At 38.3% G+C, this 19,171-nt stretch overlaps 1 pseudogene; it reads left to right on the forward strand.

Moving 5' to 3' along the window:
• Positions 1-462: 462 nt before the first annotated feature.
• The window catches only part of LOC101994201, a 42,732-nt pseudogene continuing 24,023 nt past the window's right edge, over positions 463-19,171 (forward strand).

A 19,171-nucleotide genomic window follows, 5' to 3' on the forward strand; every position in this document is an offset into this window, starting at 1 on the left:
TATTTCTGGAATCGAGTTAATTTCTACAGGTAACGCCCGATTCGTGGGACTAGAGTCTCTGGTGGCTCTGGCAAGCAACAGTCAGGCTCCACATCACTGTTCTTTTTGGGTGTAGAATTCCCATGCAGCGGCCCTGAATAGCCTCTAGCTGAGGTCCTTCATATTTCCTCATTAAACACCTCAGAGCCACGTAGTCTCAGAGGTTCAAGGTGCCTGAGGACTTGGCGTTGCTCTGGTTCCAGTTTTTTCCTCACTGTGGAAATCATGCTAGGTGCAGGCTCCCCTGGGGCTTCCCCAGATACCTTTGTTCAGCATTGCTACCTTTCTATTCTCATGCTTGTGTGGCTGCCGACGAGTCAGGGACCTCCATGAAGCAAACAGTCTGTGATTTACACCAAATCACCGTTTTTAATCTGAGCATATCTTTAAGCATTGAACACTAAAATCAGATTCAAATTTGCCATGCGGCTCCAAGGGCACCGTGACACCTACTGGCAGGTAATGCTTATTGCACCCACTCCAGTTCAAAACCACAGGTAAGATTTATAATTTAAAGTATAAATTATAAATTTATAATTTATAAGGGAAAATGATGGACAATTTAACCATCCAGGAATTCAATAGTCTTTTCACTTACATCATATATGATGTTATGCAAGGTTTTATATGATTTCCTTCCTACACTCAACTATTTGATTATGAGGATTATCTTTTTCCTTCATATTTTATCCTTAAAAACATGATTTTAGAAATAATACAATCTTTACAGACTGATAATGATCAATTAAAAGGATAATTCAGAATTCCAGTGAAGGATACCACCAATTTGACAAACAAAACACAGTCAATGACAGAGGGTGCTGAGACATTGCCTGAGAGAATTCGTACTGTTGAATGTATTAATCAGACTCTGTTGAAGTGTCATGATAGATTGACTGATAGAATGTCTCTCCAGGAAGGTAATATGCATCTTATGAAGATTATGTTCAAGGATGAAGACATTATCTCTACTGGACAGACTTCACACCTTGAAATCCTCAATGAGGACATTAGAACAGAACATTGGACAGGAGATAGAGACTGTACAAAAGGCAGTGGTAAAATGATTTGAAAAGATTGAGGAATTTATGACCAGGGACAAAACTTACAAAGATAAAATTTAGCCTCATCAGTACATACCAAACTCCAGGATAGCTTACCCAGGGTTATACTTGTTTTCCAGTGATATCATCAGAAAGAGTATCTGACACCAAATACCCTAAGGTAGTTAAAGAATATACATAGGAGTCCATATGTATGACTGATCTAAAGGAAATTAAACAAACAATTGTATCTTATGGAATACATTCATCCTTCGTTAGGGAAATGGTCAAAATGTGGGCTTCAAGCAACAAAGCAAAGCCACAAGTTTGGATTCAGTTAATTTCAACAGTCCTAGAAAATGGAACACATTTGTTTTGGAGGTGCTACTGCAGGGAAGAGGCAAAAATTTTTAGAGCAACAGGGAAAAGTGAAAGGACTTGAGATTTCCCAAGATCAAATTTTGGGCGAGAGACTTTAATCTTCAGGATCTTTAATTTTCAGCTTTTTATAATGAACACACCTTGTCCCTATGTAGCACAGCTCCTTTAAATGCTTCGGACAGGATTCTGGAACCAGAAAAGATAGTTGATCATATATTAGGTTTAAACGGGGTCAGAGAGAACCTTTTACTGACTTCTTACAAAGATTAACTAAGATTATCTTTGTAAAACCTTTGTTTTACAAAGGGGTAACAGACCCAGAAATTAGATGCATACTAACTGAATCTTTGGCTTTTGAGAATGCCAACTTAGAATGCAAAAAGATCCTTGGGCCTTTAAAGTGAGATCAGTATCAATGGATTAATGGATCTTACATACAATAAATATTGAGACACTTGACCATAATACTGAAGCTTGGGTAGGAGAAAAAATTTCCAATGGTATAAGAAAACATCAAAATACCAAATGTTTTAATTGTGGTAGAATAGGAAATATGAGAAGGGATTGTAGACAAGGAATTTCTAGGAATAATGTCTGCTCTGGGAATGGAAAGGATAGGAGGACTCAGCCTTCAGGAGGTGTGGTAAAGGCTAACATTTTACCCATGAATGTAGATCAACAAAAGACAGACAAGGCAACCCAATACCATCAGGAAACTTCTTGGAGGGCATCTCACAGGCCACCATAATGAATGTGGTTCAATCATTCACAGTTACTGTTGAGAAAATGTCTTACCTTGAAAATTTAAAAATCCAGAGCCTTCTATAAAAGACCATACTGGTCTGGATGATGGAATAGATGTAGAGGACCAATCAAACACTCCAATAGAACATAGGAAAAGTATATGCTGGCAGACTTTTATAAATGATCAAAGACCAAAGCTAAGAATGTGTATAAATGGCATTTTTATTGAAGGCTTACTAGACAAGGGTGTAGATGTAAATATCATTACTCCAGAGTCTTGGCATCTGAGTTGGCCTCTTCAAGAGGTAGGTGTTCAGTTCCTAGTGAAACAAAGCATGAGATGGGTTGAATGCATAAGGCCAAGAGGGTGGAGAAGAAGACTGAGGCCATTTGTAACTAATATTGCAGTGAATATTTGGGGTTGTGACCTATCACAGCAATGGAATACCCAGATTAACGTTCCTGAACCCCCCAAAACTTATGTTTCTGGGAAATATATTAGAAGACATTGTAGACAAAGTTTGTCAGTCATTCAGGCTGAACAAGAACACGAAGCAATTGACAAAGAGGTACCAATGGCTCTGTCTTTAAAATGGTTAACTGAGAAGCCAATATGGGTTAAACAGTGGGCTCTAACAGAAAAAATACTGCAGGCTTTTGAAGAACTCATACAAGAGCAACTAGATGCTTGACATATTGAAGAATTTACAATCTCTTAGAACTCTCCTGTATTTGTTGTTTAAATAAATCTGGAAAATGGAGAATAGTGACAGATCTTAGAGCTATCAACAAAGTTATTCAACCTATGTGCACTCTACAATCTGGAATTCCTCTGCCTTCTCTATTACCAAAGGAATGGCCTCTCATAGTTATTGATTTAAAGGATTGTTTCTTCACTGTGCCTTTACAAGAAAAGAATAGAGAAAAATTTGCCTTCACAGTGCCTACTTATACTTCTCAGCCTACTAGGAGATATCAATGGACTATTCTCCCATGGGGAATGCTCAATAGCCCCACTCTGTGCCAATACTTTGTCAGTCACCCATTGGAAATAATATGTAAGAAATTTTCTATGTCTATAATTTACTATTACATGGATGACATTTTGTTATCTGATTCAAATGCATATACTTGAGAAATAATGTTTGAAGAAGTAAAGAAAGTTTTGCCTAAATGGGAATTATAAATTGCTCCTGAAAAGATTCAAAGAGGAGATTCTGTTAATTACCTAACAGAATAGGTTTACAGAAAATTAGTACACAAAAGGCACAAATTAGGAGAGACTGGTTGCAGACACATAATGACTTTCAAAGATTATTAGGAAACATTTCTAGTCTACAACTGGCTGTTGAAATAACACCTAGTCAATAATTCATTTAAATAAAACCTTAGATGGTGTAAAGACTTAAATAATCGCAGAGAACTAACAGCTAAAGCAGAAAAGGAATTGACAATTGTTGAGGAGAAATCACAGGAGGCATATGTGTATAGGATTAATCCAAATCTTAATTGTATTTTAGTCATATTGCCTTCCAGAATTTCTCCTATGGGAATTTTAATGCAGAGGAATGATATTATCTTAGAATGGATCTTTTAACCACATAAACCAAGTAAAAAAATTAAAAACTTATGTGAAAAAAGTCCATGAATTAATTATAAAAGGCAAATTGAGACTTCATTAATTAGCAGGTATAGGCCCAGCAGAGATTATACTGTCATTTACTACTGATAAAATAAGGAAATTATGGGAAGACAATGAATCATGGCAAAGGGCTTAGGTTAATTTTTTAGTAGAAATTAATAGCAGTTATCCCAGAAGACTTAACCTTATAAGCAATAGACTTAACCTTATAAAGGGAACTTCCTGGATTCTTCCCCGAACTACGTGATGCTCCAATAACTGGAGGCCATACATTTTATACTGATGCAAATAAATCAGGGAAGGCAGGCTACAAATCAGAAGAATTAAGTATGGTGGAACAAGGCCCTTATAATTCTGTCCAGAAGGCAGAATTATATGCTATCCTTATGGTACTAAGGGATTTTAAAGAACCTCTCAATATAGTCACTTGTTCACAATATGCAGAAAGAGTTGTCTTGCATATTGAAACTGCGAATTTATACCAGATAATACAAAATTGACTTCATTATTTATTCAGGAACAAGACATAATCAGGAATAGGCTTTGTCCTATATACATAACACACATCTGATCCCATATGGGTCTGCCAGGTCCTCTAGCACAAAGTAATGAAGAAATTGATCAATTATTGATTGGAAGTGTGTTGCAGATCTCAGAATTTCATAAAAAAACCATCATGTCAATAGCAAAGGTTTAAAGAAAGAGTTTCCTACTAGGTGGAAAGCTAAGGAGATGATCAAGAGATGTCCTACTTGCTCTTTTTATATAACCAAAGACCATTGCCTACAGTGAGTAACCCAAAGAGTACTCAAAGGAATGAGATCTGGCAGATGGATGTGTTCTACTTTACAGAATTTGGAAAATTAAAAAATGTGTACCACACCATAGAGACATATTTAGGTTTTCAATGGGCAACTGCCTTGAGCTTGGAAAAGGCTGACTCAGTAATCACACATTTCTTAGAAGTTATGGCCACCATGGGTAGGTAGGATTAGCATAGTAAAAATGGCAATCTTACCAAAAGCAATCTATAGTTTCAATGCAATTCTCATCAAAATCCCAGAAAATTCTTCACAGACCTTGAAAGAACAATATTCAACTTTGTATGGAAAATAAAAAAAACCCAGGATAGCCAAAATAATCCTGTACAATAAACTAACTTATGGAAGCATCACTGTCCCTGCTGTAAAATTACTATAGAGCTACAGTAATGAAAAAAGCTTGATATTGGCTTAAAAACAGAAGGAGAACCAATGGAATATAATTGAAAACCCAAATATCAACCCACACACCTATGAACACCTGATTTTTGACAAAGAAGCTTTGGCATAACTGGTTATTGCCATGTAGAAGAATGAAAATAGATCTATATCTATCACCATGCACAAAACTCAAGTCCAAACAGATCAAAGACTTCAACATAAAGCCACACTGAACCTCAAAATAGGGAGTATCCTTAATGTATGAGCACAAGAGATCACTTCCTAGATATAACTCCAGACACTGAGAACAATAATTAGTAAATAGAACCTCCTGAAACTTAGAAGCTTCTGTAAATTAAAGGACATGGTCAACAAGACAAAACAGTAGCCCGCAGATTGGGAAAAGACCTTCACCAACCCCACATCTGACAGAGGACTGATCTCTAAAATAAACAAAGAACTCAGAAATCTAGACATAAAATGAACGAATAATCCAATAAAAGTTGGGGTACAGATCTAAACAGAGAACTCTTAACATAGGAATCTCAAATGGCCAAAAGAGATATAAGGAAATGCTGAACATCCTTAGCCATCAGGCAAACGTAAATCAAAACAAATCTAAGATACCATCTTACATCTGTCAGAATGACCAAAATCAAAAACACTGATGACAGCTTATGCTGGAAAGGATGTGGAGTAAAGGGAGTACACCCCCATTGCTGGTAGGAGTGCAAACTTGTACAGCTGCTTTGGAAATCAGTATGGTGATTTTTTCAGAAAATTAGAAATCAATCTACTTCAAGACCCAGCAATACCACATTTAGGCATATAACCAAAGGATTCTCAATCATACCGCAAGTACATTTGCTCCACCATGTTCATTGCAGCATCATTCATAATAGCCAGAACCTAGAAAAAAACCTACCATACCCCTCAATTGAATAATGCATAAGGAAAATGTGGTACATTGGCACAGTGAAATACTTCTCAGCAGTGAAAAATGATGACATGACATTTTCAGGCAAATAAATGGAAAAAAAAACATACTGAGTGAGGAAACCCAGACACAGAAAGACAAATAAAATGTGTACTCATTTATAAGTGGCTATTAGATATAAAGTAAAGCATAACCAGCCTACAGTCACAACCCCAGAAAACCTAGACAACAAAAAAAGACCCTAAGAGAGAAATACATGGATCCACTTAGGAAGGAGTAAAAGACAAGATACCCTGAGTAAATTGGGAGCAGCATGGAAGGCATTGGGAGAGGTGAAAAGGAAGAGGGGAGGAAGAAAGGGGAATGAGAATGAATGTATAGTTCAATTAAAAACAACAAAGTATTAAAAAAAAACCCTAAAAAGTCATACTAAATCACAACTATAAATGGAAAGCCAAAATTAGCATAAATTAAAACGAAAGAGGAATAATGGTGTCAAATCTAATTAGTTAGAAGTCTTTGTTCCCTGGAGGCTGAACCCTACTTCTTATTAGTTGAAGGGCAGGTTAGCATATGAGAGTGTAGTAAGACCAATCCATGTAGAAGTGCAAGGATTGAATTTATAATTGAAAAGAAAGCTAAAATCCTTACCAGGCAGGCCAGTGTTTTCTATAGTTAACTGGCCTCCTTCCACAATCACCTATGCTATACATCTTTGACCTCTTTCCCAGCTTTTCTTCCTAACCACAGCTGAGAATCATGTGTGCTATTTAGTTCCCATATGATGAGATTGAGCATCCTTAAATCCAAACTGTCATGTTAGTCTTGTGCTTGGGCACTTCCTAGGGGTCAGATTATTTCCGACTAACCATACTACTCATTTGTTCAGTCAGTTTGCATAGAAACTGCATTACATAGGCTATTTCCTATGAAAATCTTTTATTTCTAAACCCTGAACTGCAACAAAGCTGAGAAAATCAAATTACCTTCCAGAACAATCAGAAGGTGAAAGAGTTTGAACTAGGCTATCAGGCTCAAGTTCTAGCTCTGACACTAAAAGACAGAATTCCCAGGAGCCCATCTATGCTCTTCCCAGTGCATAATAACCGGGATATAATATGGTGTAATAACTGTGATAGTTAATTTTAGTTATCAGCCTGACACAAAATAGAGTCACCTGTGAAGAAAGTCTTGTTAAAAGAATGTCTACATCATATTGGCCTGTGTATGTGTTTGGGGAGGATTGCCTTAATTGCATTAATTGATGATATAGGTGGGTCTTCTGTCTATGTGTTGCTTTCATTGGTGAAATAAAGAGACTGCCTTGGCCTTTGATAGGACAGCAGCTTAGATAGGTGGAGTAGACAGAACAGAATGCTGGGAGAAAGAAGTAGAGTCAGGCAGACACTATGATTACCATTCCCAAGATGGACGCTGGCTAGACTCATGCCAGTAAACCACAACTTTGTGGTGGCATACAGATTATTAGATATGGGTTAGTCAAGATGTGAGAATTAGCCAATAAGAGGATAGAACTAATGGGTCAGGCAGTGTTTAAATGAATACAGTTTCCATGTAATTATTTTGGGTAAAGCTAGCTGCGAGCCAGGTGGGAACACAGCCCGCTGCTCTTTCTACAAATTGAAGGCAGAACAATTCCCTAGGTTTGGGTCCTTGACTGTGTAAGTGTAGTGAGGAGGCTAAGTAAGGCAAGCATGCATGCTCTTGACTGTAGATGTGATGTGACTAGTTGCATTAAGTTTATGCCTTGACTTCCTTGCCATGATGGACTGTAACCTCAAATTGTAAGCCCAATAAACTATTTTTTAATATTTCTTTCAGGACATTTGGTATTAGCAACTTAAGAGGAGACATTACATTTTTAAAGATGTCAAGTAATAATTTAAGATATTTTATGCCACTTAGAGACAATACAATAACTCATCATCCAAATTAGAACTTTTTTGTTAGTTAAAGAGGATACCACAAGTGCACTGCAGCATGAGAAACTGCTCAGCACCAGGTGAACAGGGTGTAGGCTCTCACCATGTAGAAAGGACTTCCTGAGCTAAAGTCATTAAATTCGGTACTTTCCATTTCACATGAAAACTACTCTAAACTTTAACCCAAATTATCATGTCATCTCTGTTGAAAATTACTTCCTTGCTTTTAGTGTAATGAACCTATTTCTTTCAAACATTTTACGTATAATTTTCTTCTGAGTCCCTTACAGGCTTTTTGGTGAAATGCCTGGCTCATATTTTTAACTCCTGCTCCATACTAGGTCTGACAATTTTTTTAATCTTCCTGCAATCTCTTCTACCCCACTCAAATAGTTGTAAATGAAGTTGAATAAACCAATTTCTGCCTCTAAAGGGCTTTGACTTTATATTTAGTACATATGAACATTGTAATTATAAATATACAAAAAAACAAGTGAGGTTGCTAAAATTGACAAGACTCTGAATAATAAAATACATTATTTTCATGAGTACTTCTTCAGGATTCAGGAGATAAAGTGTTAAACAATAAAGCTACAGTTCCTGACCTCAGGGAACATACAGACCTATAGGAGGAGCAGACATTGAGCAAGTAAATGCACAAGCTAAATGACTGGCACTGTGGCAGAGAAAAGCAAGACCCATCCGTGAGTTTCAGCTCATTTGTGCACCAGATTTCACCCAATGTTGACTGCAATGGAACTTGGGTCCCCTCTGCTAACACCACAGCACAGTAATGAATGTAGAAGACCACACGTTCTTGACAAAGTACAGCACACTCTCAGCTCACCTGGAGCTGATGGTTGTTACACCTCCCAGGCACTTTGCATGAGCTTCTGTCTAGGAGAGACCTCTCCTGTGCAATTCTTTTATTTATGAAAGCACCAAAGGAAGAATTCACATTTATTTTTGAATGACATTTGCATTGACAACTTTGGCCTTTGTGCTGGCCTGTCAGAACAGTTTCTAGTTCAGATCCTTTATAAATTTCTCCTACAATAGTTCCATCTGTCACTGCATGACATGTTTCTGATACAAAGATGTGAGAAGACAAGAAAGAATCTTTTTAAGTTAAAAATCTCTATCTTGTCTCAATAAGATAAATACTATCAATAAGTTATGAGGGATCATTGCAATGTACTTAAGAAAATACTAATGTATATTTTGGATATATCAAATAAAGCATAGCCTCACTGCCATGGAATTTTCTCCTAGGACATGTTATCAAAAGTTCATGTATTTTTCTCTGTATGTACTTAATAAAATCTTCAATTGTGACTTGATATTATAAGATAGAGCTACGAGAGCTGAATCTCCAAATACATGTGAAGCTGGGGAATGTCATATTCTGAAAGGGAAGCTTTTCCTACACTGTAAAAATGCTTCTAATGTGCTTTGCTTGAGACTCTTCTGCTCCCAGACCATCTTATTTAACGCTCATCACACCCTCCTCCACACACTATGGCCTGCCTCCTTGCCACTTTTCTCTGCTTTTGCCACCAGTAACAATAATCAAAATTTAGCACATTGTCCAATTTTCTTACTAACTTGTACATTGGCCAGCTCTTTCCCTCAACAGAGCTTGTACTATTCACTCTGGTGAAGCCAACACTTAATATAATACCTAGTACCTAATACTAAATGCTCAATAAATATTCATTAGGTTCCAAACGGTCTAGTTTCAGAGGGAACCCAAGCTTCTGAAGCTGCAAGAACAACTCCATCCATCCCTTATCTTCTGCTAACAGCTCTTGGGTTCCTTGTGGCCTCGGTCATTTCCCCATTTGTCAGGGCTCATTTTTCTTTTCCTCCTGGGTCTAAAGAGGACCAGAGGCTGTGTTAAGTACCTGGATGTTACCCATGCAATAGATTATTAATCTTCCCAATGGTCATATTGTTAGATTGTACTCATTATACCAATGAGGACAGTGAGGCTCAGAGAGGGTGAAAAATTTATTGGAAGTCACTCAGGTAGTGATAAAATGTTCCTAGTAAATAATGACACACTGTTTTTTCCAAGCCAGTTGGGCAGCTCTGGCAAGACTACTTAATCTCTCTGATTCTGTGTTCTCATTTATAAAATCAAGGGGTTTGATCAGCTTTCTGAACCTGACATTTAAAAAGTATTTCATGACCACAATGACTGGTGCATGTCTTAAGGGATTATTAATCCATGTTGACAGAGGAACTTTTCCCTTTCTGTTTGGTAAAGGATGAATTTCTATAGGTTCTTTTATTCTTCAAAATCCCAGACAGAAATAATCAATCCCATCTTCTGTTTTGCCATTTTATTTTATTGAGTGATAGTACAAAGATCTAATAAAATACTGACCAAATATTACCAAAAGTCTCCTAGCTTTTTCCTAAATGCTACTTTTAGGAATTATGTGTAAGTCATGAGTCATAGTCATTCCTTAATTTTATGATAATAATAGCAGTTATTTCTGTAGGATAATAACAGCCATTGGGCATTGAATGTGTGTGTGTGTGTGTGTGTGTGTCTGGTTATCAACTTCTTAATGTGTCAATTATTTGATCTTCTGAAATGTCACATCTTGAACAACTGTGATTAGAGGTTTGTTTGCCAGCCTGTAGCACTGCTGTATGCTGGAGGAGCATTTAAGTAGTGGGGCTTTCAAAGTGGATGGCGAAAAGGCCATGAGGTTTCAGTCCTATACAAAGAGCTGTAGGTAATTGAGAAAAGCTGGTAGTGAGAGAGGTGGTCCTCCTCAGGGATGAGCACACCAATTGGTGATCCAGTGCCAAAAGGTCAACCCTGAAAATACACAAGCAAGAAATATATGGACTCAGCAGGTTATATTTAGGAATGTGTGTGTATGCATATTTGCATGCAATAACAATTAGCAAAAAAAAGACATCATAAATTTGAAGGAGGGCATATGAGAGAGTTGGGAGGGAGAAAACAGAGAAATGTAGGTAATTATAATCTCATAAATAAATTAACAAACAAGAAAGAAAGAAAAAAGGAAGGAGGAAGGAAGGAAGGAGGGAAGGAAGAAAAAAAAGCAAGATATAAAAGAAGAAACAAAAGAAGTAGCTTTAAAAAACTTGACAAGGTAGCTAAAAGGGTAAAAAGGAAAAAGATCACAAAAAACCGAACCCTGGTGGGAGAAAGCTGTGCCGCTGGGATGTGTCTTTGAGCAGACTTTTTCCTGCCTTCCTATGTTACTTGATCTCCAGAGATGAGCAACTTCCTCCACTGAGTTGCTTAGTCTTACTGCAACTTAATATGCCACGTTTTGTTGATATTCATGAGAGGCCTGCCCTTTTCTGAATAGAAGTGGAGGAGAGAATTGGGGTTGGAGCAGAGAGAAGATGAGGGGGAATGGCTGTGAGGAGAAGAGGGAGGAGAAACTGTGGTTGGGATGTTAATAAATAAACTAATAAACAAGCAAACAAACAAACAAATAAGCCAGGCAGTGGTGGTGTGCTTCATGTCTTTAATTCCAGCACTCTGGAAGCAGAGGCCGGCAGATCTCTGTGAGTTTGTGGCCAGTTTAATCTACAAAGTCAGTTTCGTCTACAAAGTCAGGTTAGTTACACAGAGAAACCCTGTTTTGAAAAATTATAAATAAATAAATAAAGCGAAAAAATAAAATAAGATACAGCTATTAGAAATTTTCCAATACAGAGTAAGTTTTATAATTAAGATTTGGCCTCAAACTGGATAGAACCCCAGAAATCGCATCTTCCTAGTCGATACCTACACACCTACACACTCAGTGTTGAGAGAAAGAGCATCCTAGTCAGGTGCAATCAGGGTTCAGTTCCATCTAAGGAAAAAATTACTCATGACAGATTTAGAAACCCAGTGATCAAAAACATAGGATAATAAAGCATAATATATGTTCTATATTATCAGAAAGCAAAGCTATTTAATTCTACAGCAAAACTATTTCTAGACAATTCCTCATTATTTTAAATTTTTATTTTGAATTATTTTACCACCTTGAGTAGTGAAATACATGAAACGCCTTCCTGTTTTTATAGGCCACAGTTAGCGAACTGATGTTTAAAGGGGTTTCTTTCTTTACCTTTACTCTTTAGTTCTGTGCAACTGTGTTTGTGCACATGCGTGCTGGTGTCAGCAAGGGCAGAGGCATCAGAGCTGGCCTTCTGGAGGGTTGGGAGATGCCCACTGTGGTGCTGGGGATGGATTTGGTCTCCTGAAGAGCGGAAAGTGCTCTCAGCTACACAGCCTCTTTCAGGCGGCTCAGCTTTTTACTTTAATAAACACTGATGACATGCTCTGTCACTGATGACTGCCTGTCAGCTTATACACGACAGGAGAAGGCGTCTTTTCCGTGTTTGGACGCGCTTGTTTCGGTGAATAGCTACTTTATTTTCAGTGACATAAGTTTCAAATACTTTTGTTCTCATTTTTGTGATTCTGTGACTAATTTTGATCTAGAGGTAGTCTTTTTTTATGAATAAATTCTGAATGACCTAATTTAATGATATTCTCCTAGTTGCTTTTCTACCTTTAGTGCCTGGTGAAGTTTAACAAAGATGGCAAATAAAAAATTTAGAACTATTATTGTTCATGTTCCTACTAAGGAAAATCCTATTTAGGAAACAGACAGAAGCAGCCATCTTGTAGACAGCACCCAGGAACTTAAATAATAATTCAAGGATAGTCAAGATGACTCAGTAGAAAAAGAGGCTGCTGCCATGCCTGACTACCTGATTCACCCACAGGATATATATGGTGGCAGGTTGGAAATGCTGAAAGTTGACCTTTGGCCTCCACACGTGCACCAGGGAACTCGTGTATGCAAACACACTCACAGTAGATAAATGTAAGAAAAAAAGTTGAAGCATTTAGTTGGGAAGGAGCTTGGGCTGTCTCTAGTGAGCTCCCCTGCTTTAATCCACATCCCACCTCACCCCATAGTCAGTTAGACAGCTTTCAAGGCTTTCCCTGCCTCCCATGAGTCTGTAGTTGGCCTTCGTGATAATGGTGTACTTCACTTTCTCCCACTCTAAGACCAGCCCGCACTCAGCATTAGCAACAAACCCACATGTGGTGGAAGGGAGCTTTACCTGAAGCTCACAGGCTGGGGAGCTGGTGGAGGGTAGCTAAGTAGTGACTTAGGAAGAGGGGTGAACTGTGAAATGCAGCCGTGTGCTGGTTCAAAGCCGCTCAGGAACTCCGGCTGCTCAGCTTCAGCTCATTGTTGATCAGCTGGAACAAAAGTTTTAGTGCAGAAGTAACAGAAGTCTACAGAGATGAATTTACACAAATAAATGTATTCATTTCACATGTGTACAAATCTTAACAGTACACTTCTTTAAAATATGTTTCTGTCAGCTAGCCATTCAGTTTCATTAAAGAACTATTTTTTTAAATCATGTATATGTTATATATGTCGTGTACTAATTTTATCATTATTTTAATATTTTTCAAAGGATATTTAATTTTAACATTTTAGAAAAGCAGAATTTGTTACAAATTGGAATTATCTTAAGGTTGTTTAATGACTGTTATTTGTGTTAATGGAGTTTTGATAGAGTTTCCCCTTTGTCAAGTCAAAATTGGCAAAACTAAGTATTGGTACAGACTATCAGGTCAAAAGGAATTTTTCCCATGAGGTGAGCCTTTCAAACCTCAGAGCCAAAATAGTTCTGGATATGTAATGTGTGCGCAGCGTAGAAATATGAGTGTCTCAGGCACCTCTCTGTCCGAAGAGGGAACTTGGAAGATGGTTTAGCCACCTTTATCACAGTGCTTTCTACTAACACGGGGCCCTGAGCTCAGATCTCCAGCAGTCTAGCCCAATCTTCAAGCTCCACATTTAGTGAAAGACTCTTTATCAAAAGATAAGATTAAGAGTAATTAAAGAAGACATGCGACTTCAATACATATGCATAAACACATGGTAACACACAAATACACCTCAGCCTCTGGCCTCCATCTGTATCCCCAACACAATCACACATACACATGAGCTTCTGACTACATAATGCATACACATACATGCACATACACACTCACATGCACATATAACCTCTGACTTCCATATCTTCTCAAAATACACATCAAACTTTTGCCTCCATATGTGCCCACATTCATATACACCCACACACGTTTGCATACACACATACACAGACTCACTCACATGCATATTGGCCCCCACATACACTCGCATATACATATGATCCTTTGACCTACACATGCACAGACATATGCACCACACACTCACACAAACACATAATTTATGACTCTCTCACACACACATACACAGAGAAGTTTAAGTATCTGATCCCTCAGTGTGTTTGTCACTTCTAGGTGGAGAAACTGAAACCCTGAGTGTCACACATAGAGATGCTACAACCTGTCGATACTTCCAGATTTCACTGTGTTGTGTACACTGTGTTGTTCATGGTGCTAATCTAGAATTTTCACATTAACAAAAACTCCTGTAAATGAATGTCAAAAGAAATCTATTCTAAACTCTTACCAAAACTCATACCTCTCTGAGGAAGACACAAAGACATTTTTGTAGCATTCATGAAGGTAAAAACTAATTTTTTCTTGGCTCTTTCAGGTAAAAGATCGTTTCCATAATGTGTCTGATACAGCATTGAACTAGGCAGTAAGATCAATGCCTGAAAAGCAGAAGCATGCAGGGTATCACAGCAAGGCTGTTTCAGGATGTACTTAGGAAGAGTCGGGTGATGAACACCCACGAGCCCAAAACAGACCGATTATAAACTCACAGCATTTATAGCAAAAATCATTAAGCACACAGGTGGAGAATCTTCTTTTATAAAATTCCAGGTTCTATTCGAACACATGACACTAACTGCATGGTTCACAATTTGCTGTCACCACTGGAACCTATTATGTATTAACATGAATGTAGATACTTAACTTAAGCCATTTAATCAAATTATACAAATGGAAAAAGGATTTCCAAGGGAGAGGATCATTAATCCACAAAAGTTCATTAAAACCATCCTGAAGGAACAGAAAAGAAGTTGCAAGAAATCCCACATCACACCAGTTGGCAAATATGTTTGGGGAAGGGCCCAGAGGTGTTCTTTGAACCTTGGTCCAGGAAAACAAGGTACCTTCTCTTTCTCTCTCTAGAGTTCTGCTTTGTAAGGTTGATAACCACCTGCAGGGCTATTTCTAAAGGACAGAGATGTCTTGTCAGCATTACAAATGTCCTTAGGGAGAGAGGCAGATCCAAAGGGCTATGCAGGATGTGCCTGGCAAATCCTCAGGATTTGAGCTAGTTACCATCCTTAAGTCAGAGGATCTTTTTCTTTTTCCCAGTTGACGTGAAATGTTTTAAAATCACGATGGACTGAACTTTGAAAACCAGTTCCTTGCCATCATATAGATGGCCCTAAGCATATAAATGAATATGTTAGGTGCTTAGTATCTTTTGTTTCTTTGTAACTAAGTAGATCATGGTAGACAACTTGAGTTAAGAGCAAAAGGCTGACTCCAATGGTTGCCAGAAAGAAGGGAAAATGCTGGGATAGTCAACCACAGCATATCTTGTCTATGCTTCTTGGATTTTGCTTCATCTTGATTCATTATGATTCATGTTCAATGTGAATTCACATTAATACAGGTAATATTATGTGTATGCATGTGTATATACATACACCTATATCCATATATATGTGTGTGTGTGTGTATATAATATAATGTTATTCATAGATGAATATCTATATTATATGTAAAACTACATACATGTATATATGTGTACATAGACATAATTGTACTTGTAATATATATGCAAATACTACCAATAATTTATCTATATCCTCCTTATTTTTCTAGAACTATTGTCCTTTTTATCCCCAAATAAAACAGTTACTATCAATTTGATAGCATAGAAAAATACAAATCTTTAGGTCTAGAGGTGGGGACAACTAAATTTTAATAACTTTCTAAGGACCTCTAGATACTTTACCATAGTCTGTGCAGCCCAGCTCTTAAAGACTGCCCTTCTTGGCCATGTCTGAATCTGTGATTCTACAGCTGAGGGTTGTGTTGTTGTACAGAGCCTAGGTCACCAAAAAACGGTTATAAAATGTCCATGATCCATGTCACTGCTTGAACCCATGTTAGTGTCAGCAAGTCTGGTTGCTGTCAGGAGTTATGCTGATGTGAACTGTCTGTGCAGCCACGTGAGGCCATGTTGGTGTCCATGGTCCTGCTGCATCTGGGAATCATGTGGACATCCATGGCCCATTTTCTACCAAAGGCCAGGCAGATGTCCATCATCTGTGCTGTTGCCTTAAGTCATGTTAATGTTGTGGCATGGATCACCACTGGGGACCATATTGGTATCCGTGGCCCGTGTTGCCCTGTAGGCCATGTTGATGTCCTTGGCCTGTGCTGCCGCCCCACCAAGGGCTATGCTGGTGTCTGGGGCTCCTGCTGTGGCAGAGGGGTGTGTTGATGTTGTGGTGTGTACTGCCACCAGAGACCATGTTGAGGTCTGTGGCACATGCTAACACCAGAGACCATGTGGAATTTCATGGTCTGTGCTGTTGCCAGAAACCATGTGGATGTCCCTGATCCATGCTCCTGCTGACAGTTAAGGGCAAAGAAGTTAATTTTGCAGTGGTATCCATGACTGCAGACTCCCAGTTGAGAAGGAGGGACATAGAAGGCTTCCATGACACCCCCACCCTCACCCTCCACAGAGTAACAGCCTAGACATGAAGTCATTGGAGAAATCTTTTTTTTAAAGACTCATGATTATTTATTATTTCATATAATTTAAAATAACAACAACTACAAAAACAGAACCACATAGGTATTTTCTAAAGTGTCATAGTATATAGGAGAAGAAGATCATTGACTGAGACATGAATAATTAATTATCTGTAAATAAACAGGCATTGGAAAAAGAATTGTCTTGCGTTAACCAAAAATCTCTATGGGAAATTGAAGTGGATGGTCAATGGAAGTTCTGGAAATGGAAACCAAGCATCCAGTTTCTCTTTTTATTTTTAACTTCACAAGAATATGAATGGAGGGCTGGAGAGATGGCTCAGTGGTTAAGAGCATTGCCTGCTCTTCCAAAAGTCCTGAGTTCAATTCCCGGCAACCACATGGTGGCTCATAACCATCTGTAATGAGGTCTGGTGCCCTCTTCTGGCCTACATACAGACAGAATATTGTATACATAATAAATAAATATTTTAAAAAAAAGAATAGGAATGGAAAACCATACATGTTTTGAAAAAAATTAACCTAGGTGCTTCAATATCAGCTCAAATCCCTCCTTTGTCAAGACATTGCATCTTTGAAGTGAGCAGCCACTTAGCGGTAGCTATTGTTAGTGACCTTGAGAAATCTTAAAAACTGTGCTAATGATGCTGATTACAGCTCCCCACTGTAGTAATAGGAGCGGCAGGCTATGTCTCTGTAGTAGGAGCTGCAGGCTGCTTCCCTGCTGCCTCAGCTCCCAGCCGCCTGGCTAGCTTATGCCCCAAAATAATTACACAGAAACTGTATTCTTTTAAACACTGCCTGGCCCATTAGTTCCAGCCTCTTATTGGCTAGCTCTTACATATTGATCTAACCCATTTCTAATAATCTGTGTAGCCCACAAGGTGGCTTACCAGGGAAGATCTTAACCTGCAGCTGTGTTGGGTGGGAGAATCATGGCGACTCACTGACTCAGCTTCTTTTTCCCAGCATTCTGTTCTGTTTACTCCACCTACCTAATTTTATGTCCTATCAGGCCAAGCAGTTTTCTTTATTAGTTAACCAATGAAAGCAACGGATAAGATACAAGACCCACCTCCATCACCCCACAGTATGCTCCAGTGAGAATACGGGAAACACAAATTGGACTTGTTTTCTTTTCGGGGTAGGGAGAGCACAAGGGTATAGGAATAGACCTGGGAGGACTGAGCAGTGAGAGTGGTCTGGGTGCATGATGTGAAATTCCCAAATAATCAATAAAAACACTATGGAATATAAAAGACTATCCTGCTCATTCTCTGGAATCTTCTTAGTAATTGGTTTCTGTCATACTTCAAAACTAGGGATTTTTAGTCTCCCTTGCTTTCTTACATCTATGACATCTACAAGCCCTTGTGGCCCTCATTCTTCAATATTTCCTAAATACACTTGAATGATTATTACCACCAATCCAAGCTCACCAGTATATTCCACCTAAATTACTACAAGTCCCTGTTGCTCCACATCCCTCGTTCTTTTCCTTTCCTCTGCCACTCAGAATGGTCTTCCAATTTATTTAGAATTCCTGGAATTTATTATTGTTGTTCTTATTTTTTACAGTGCCTCATAAGCTTGTGTACAGTCTGGTTCCTTACTTTACCTCAAATTTAACTTTATCCCCCTCTTTGTTCACTATCTAAAGGTCCTCTAGTTTGTCAAATATGTCCCCATTACTTCTTTACTTTTCTTCTTCCTCTGTTTAATTTCTCATCCTGCTGACATTGTCCAACTAGACTTGTTTCATGTTTTGCCTCCCCAGTCCCTGCCCCAGCCACATATCTACTCATTGCTCTAATTTGCTTCCTTCCAAGGCAGTACTACTCAGATGCATTTCTCATGTACTTATTTTCTGCTACTGCCTCCACACACCCCCCCCCACTAGGGTGAGGCGTCCTGGAGAGTATGGGCCTGTCATATTCACCACACACAGTCAGCACATCCATGCCTGGATCACACAGGAAATTTTTGAATCAGAAATTAAGCAGGGGTGGGGGGTGTAAACTCTAGTCTCAAGAAGCTGAATAGAGATATAATATTCAACAGCTTCATGTCTGAGATTTCCTTTCCTGAGTCAACACTATGTGAATAATGAGTACACAGGTAGATTGAGCACAGCCCAGCACTGGTGGCCATTGTTTGAAATTCAGACGCATTCCTTTCCATCTCTCTCATGATGGTTTAGTTTGTGCTTGAGAGATTCAAGCGTCATTCCAATAAATTCTCTCTTTTCCTCTCATATTTAAGTTGATTTGGAAGTACTGTTTGAGACTTAAAATTAGGGTTCCAAATTACTGTCGAAGTGATCTCTCCTGCCTTTTCTTCGTATCCTTCATGTATGACCAAACACGAAGATTCAAGTGATCTCTCACTGTCTGTCTAACATCTATCTATCTATCTATCTATCTATCTATCTATCTATCTATCTATCTATCTATCTATCTAT

Source organism: Microtus ochrogaster, chromosome 18 (assembly GCF_000317375.1).
Source record: "Microtus ochrogaster isolate Prairie Vole_2 chromosome 18, MicOch1.0, whole genome shotgun sequence".
Lineage (NCBI taxonomy): Eukaryota > Metazoa > Chordata > Mammalia > Rodentia > Cricetidae > Microtus > Microtus ochrogaster.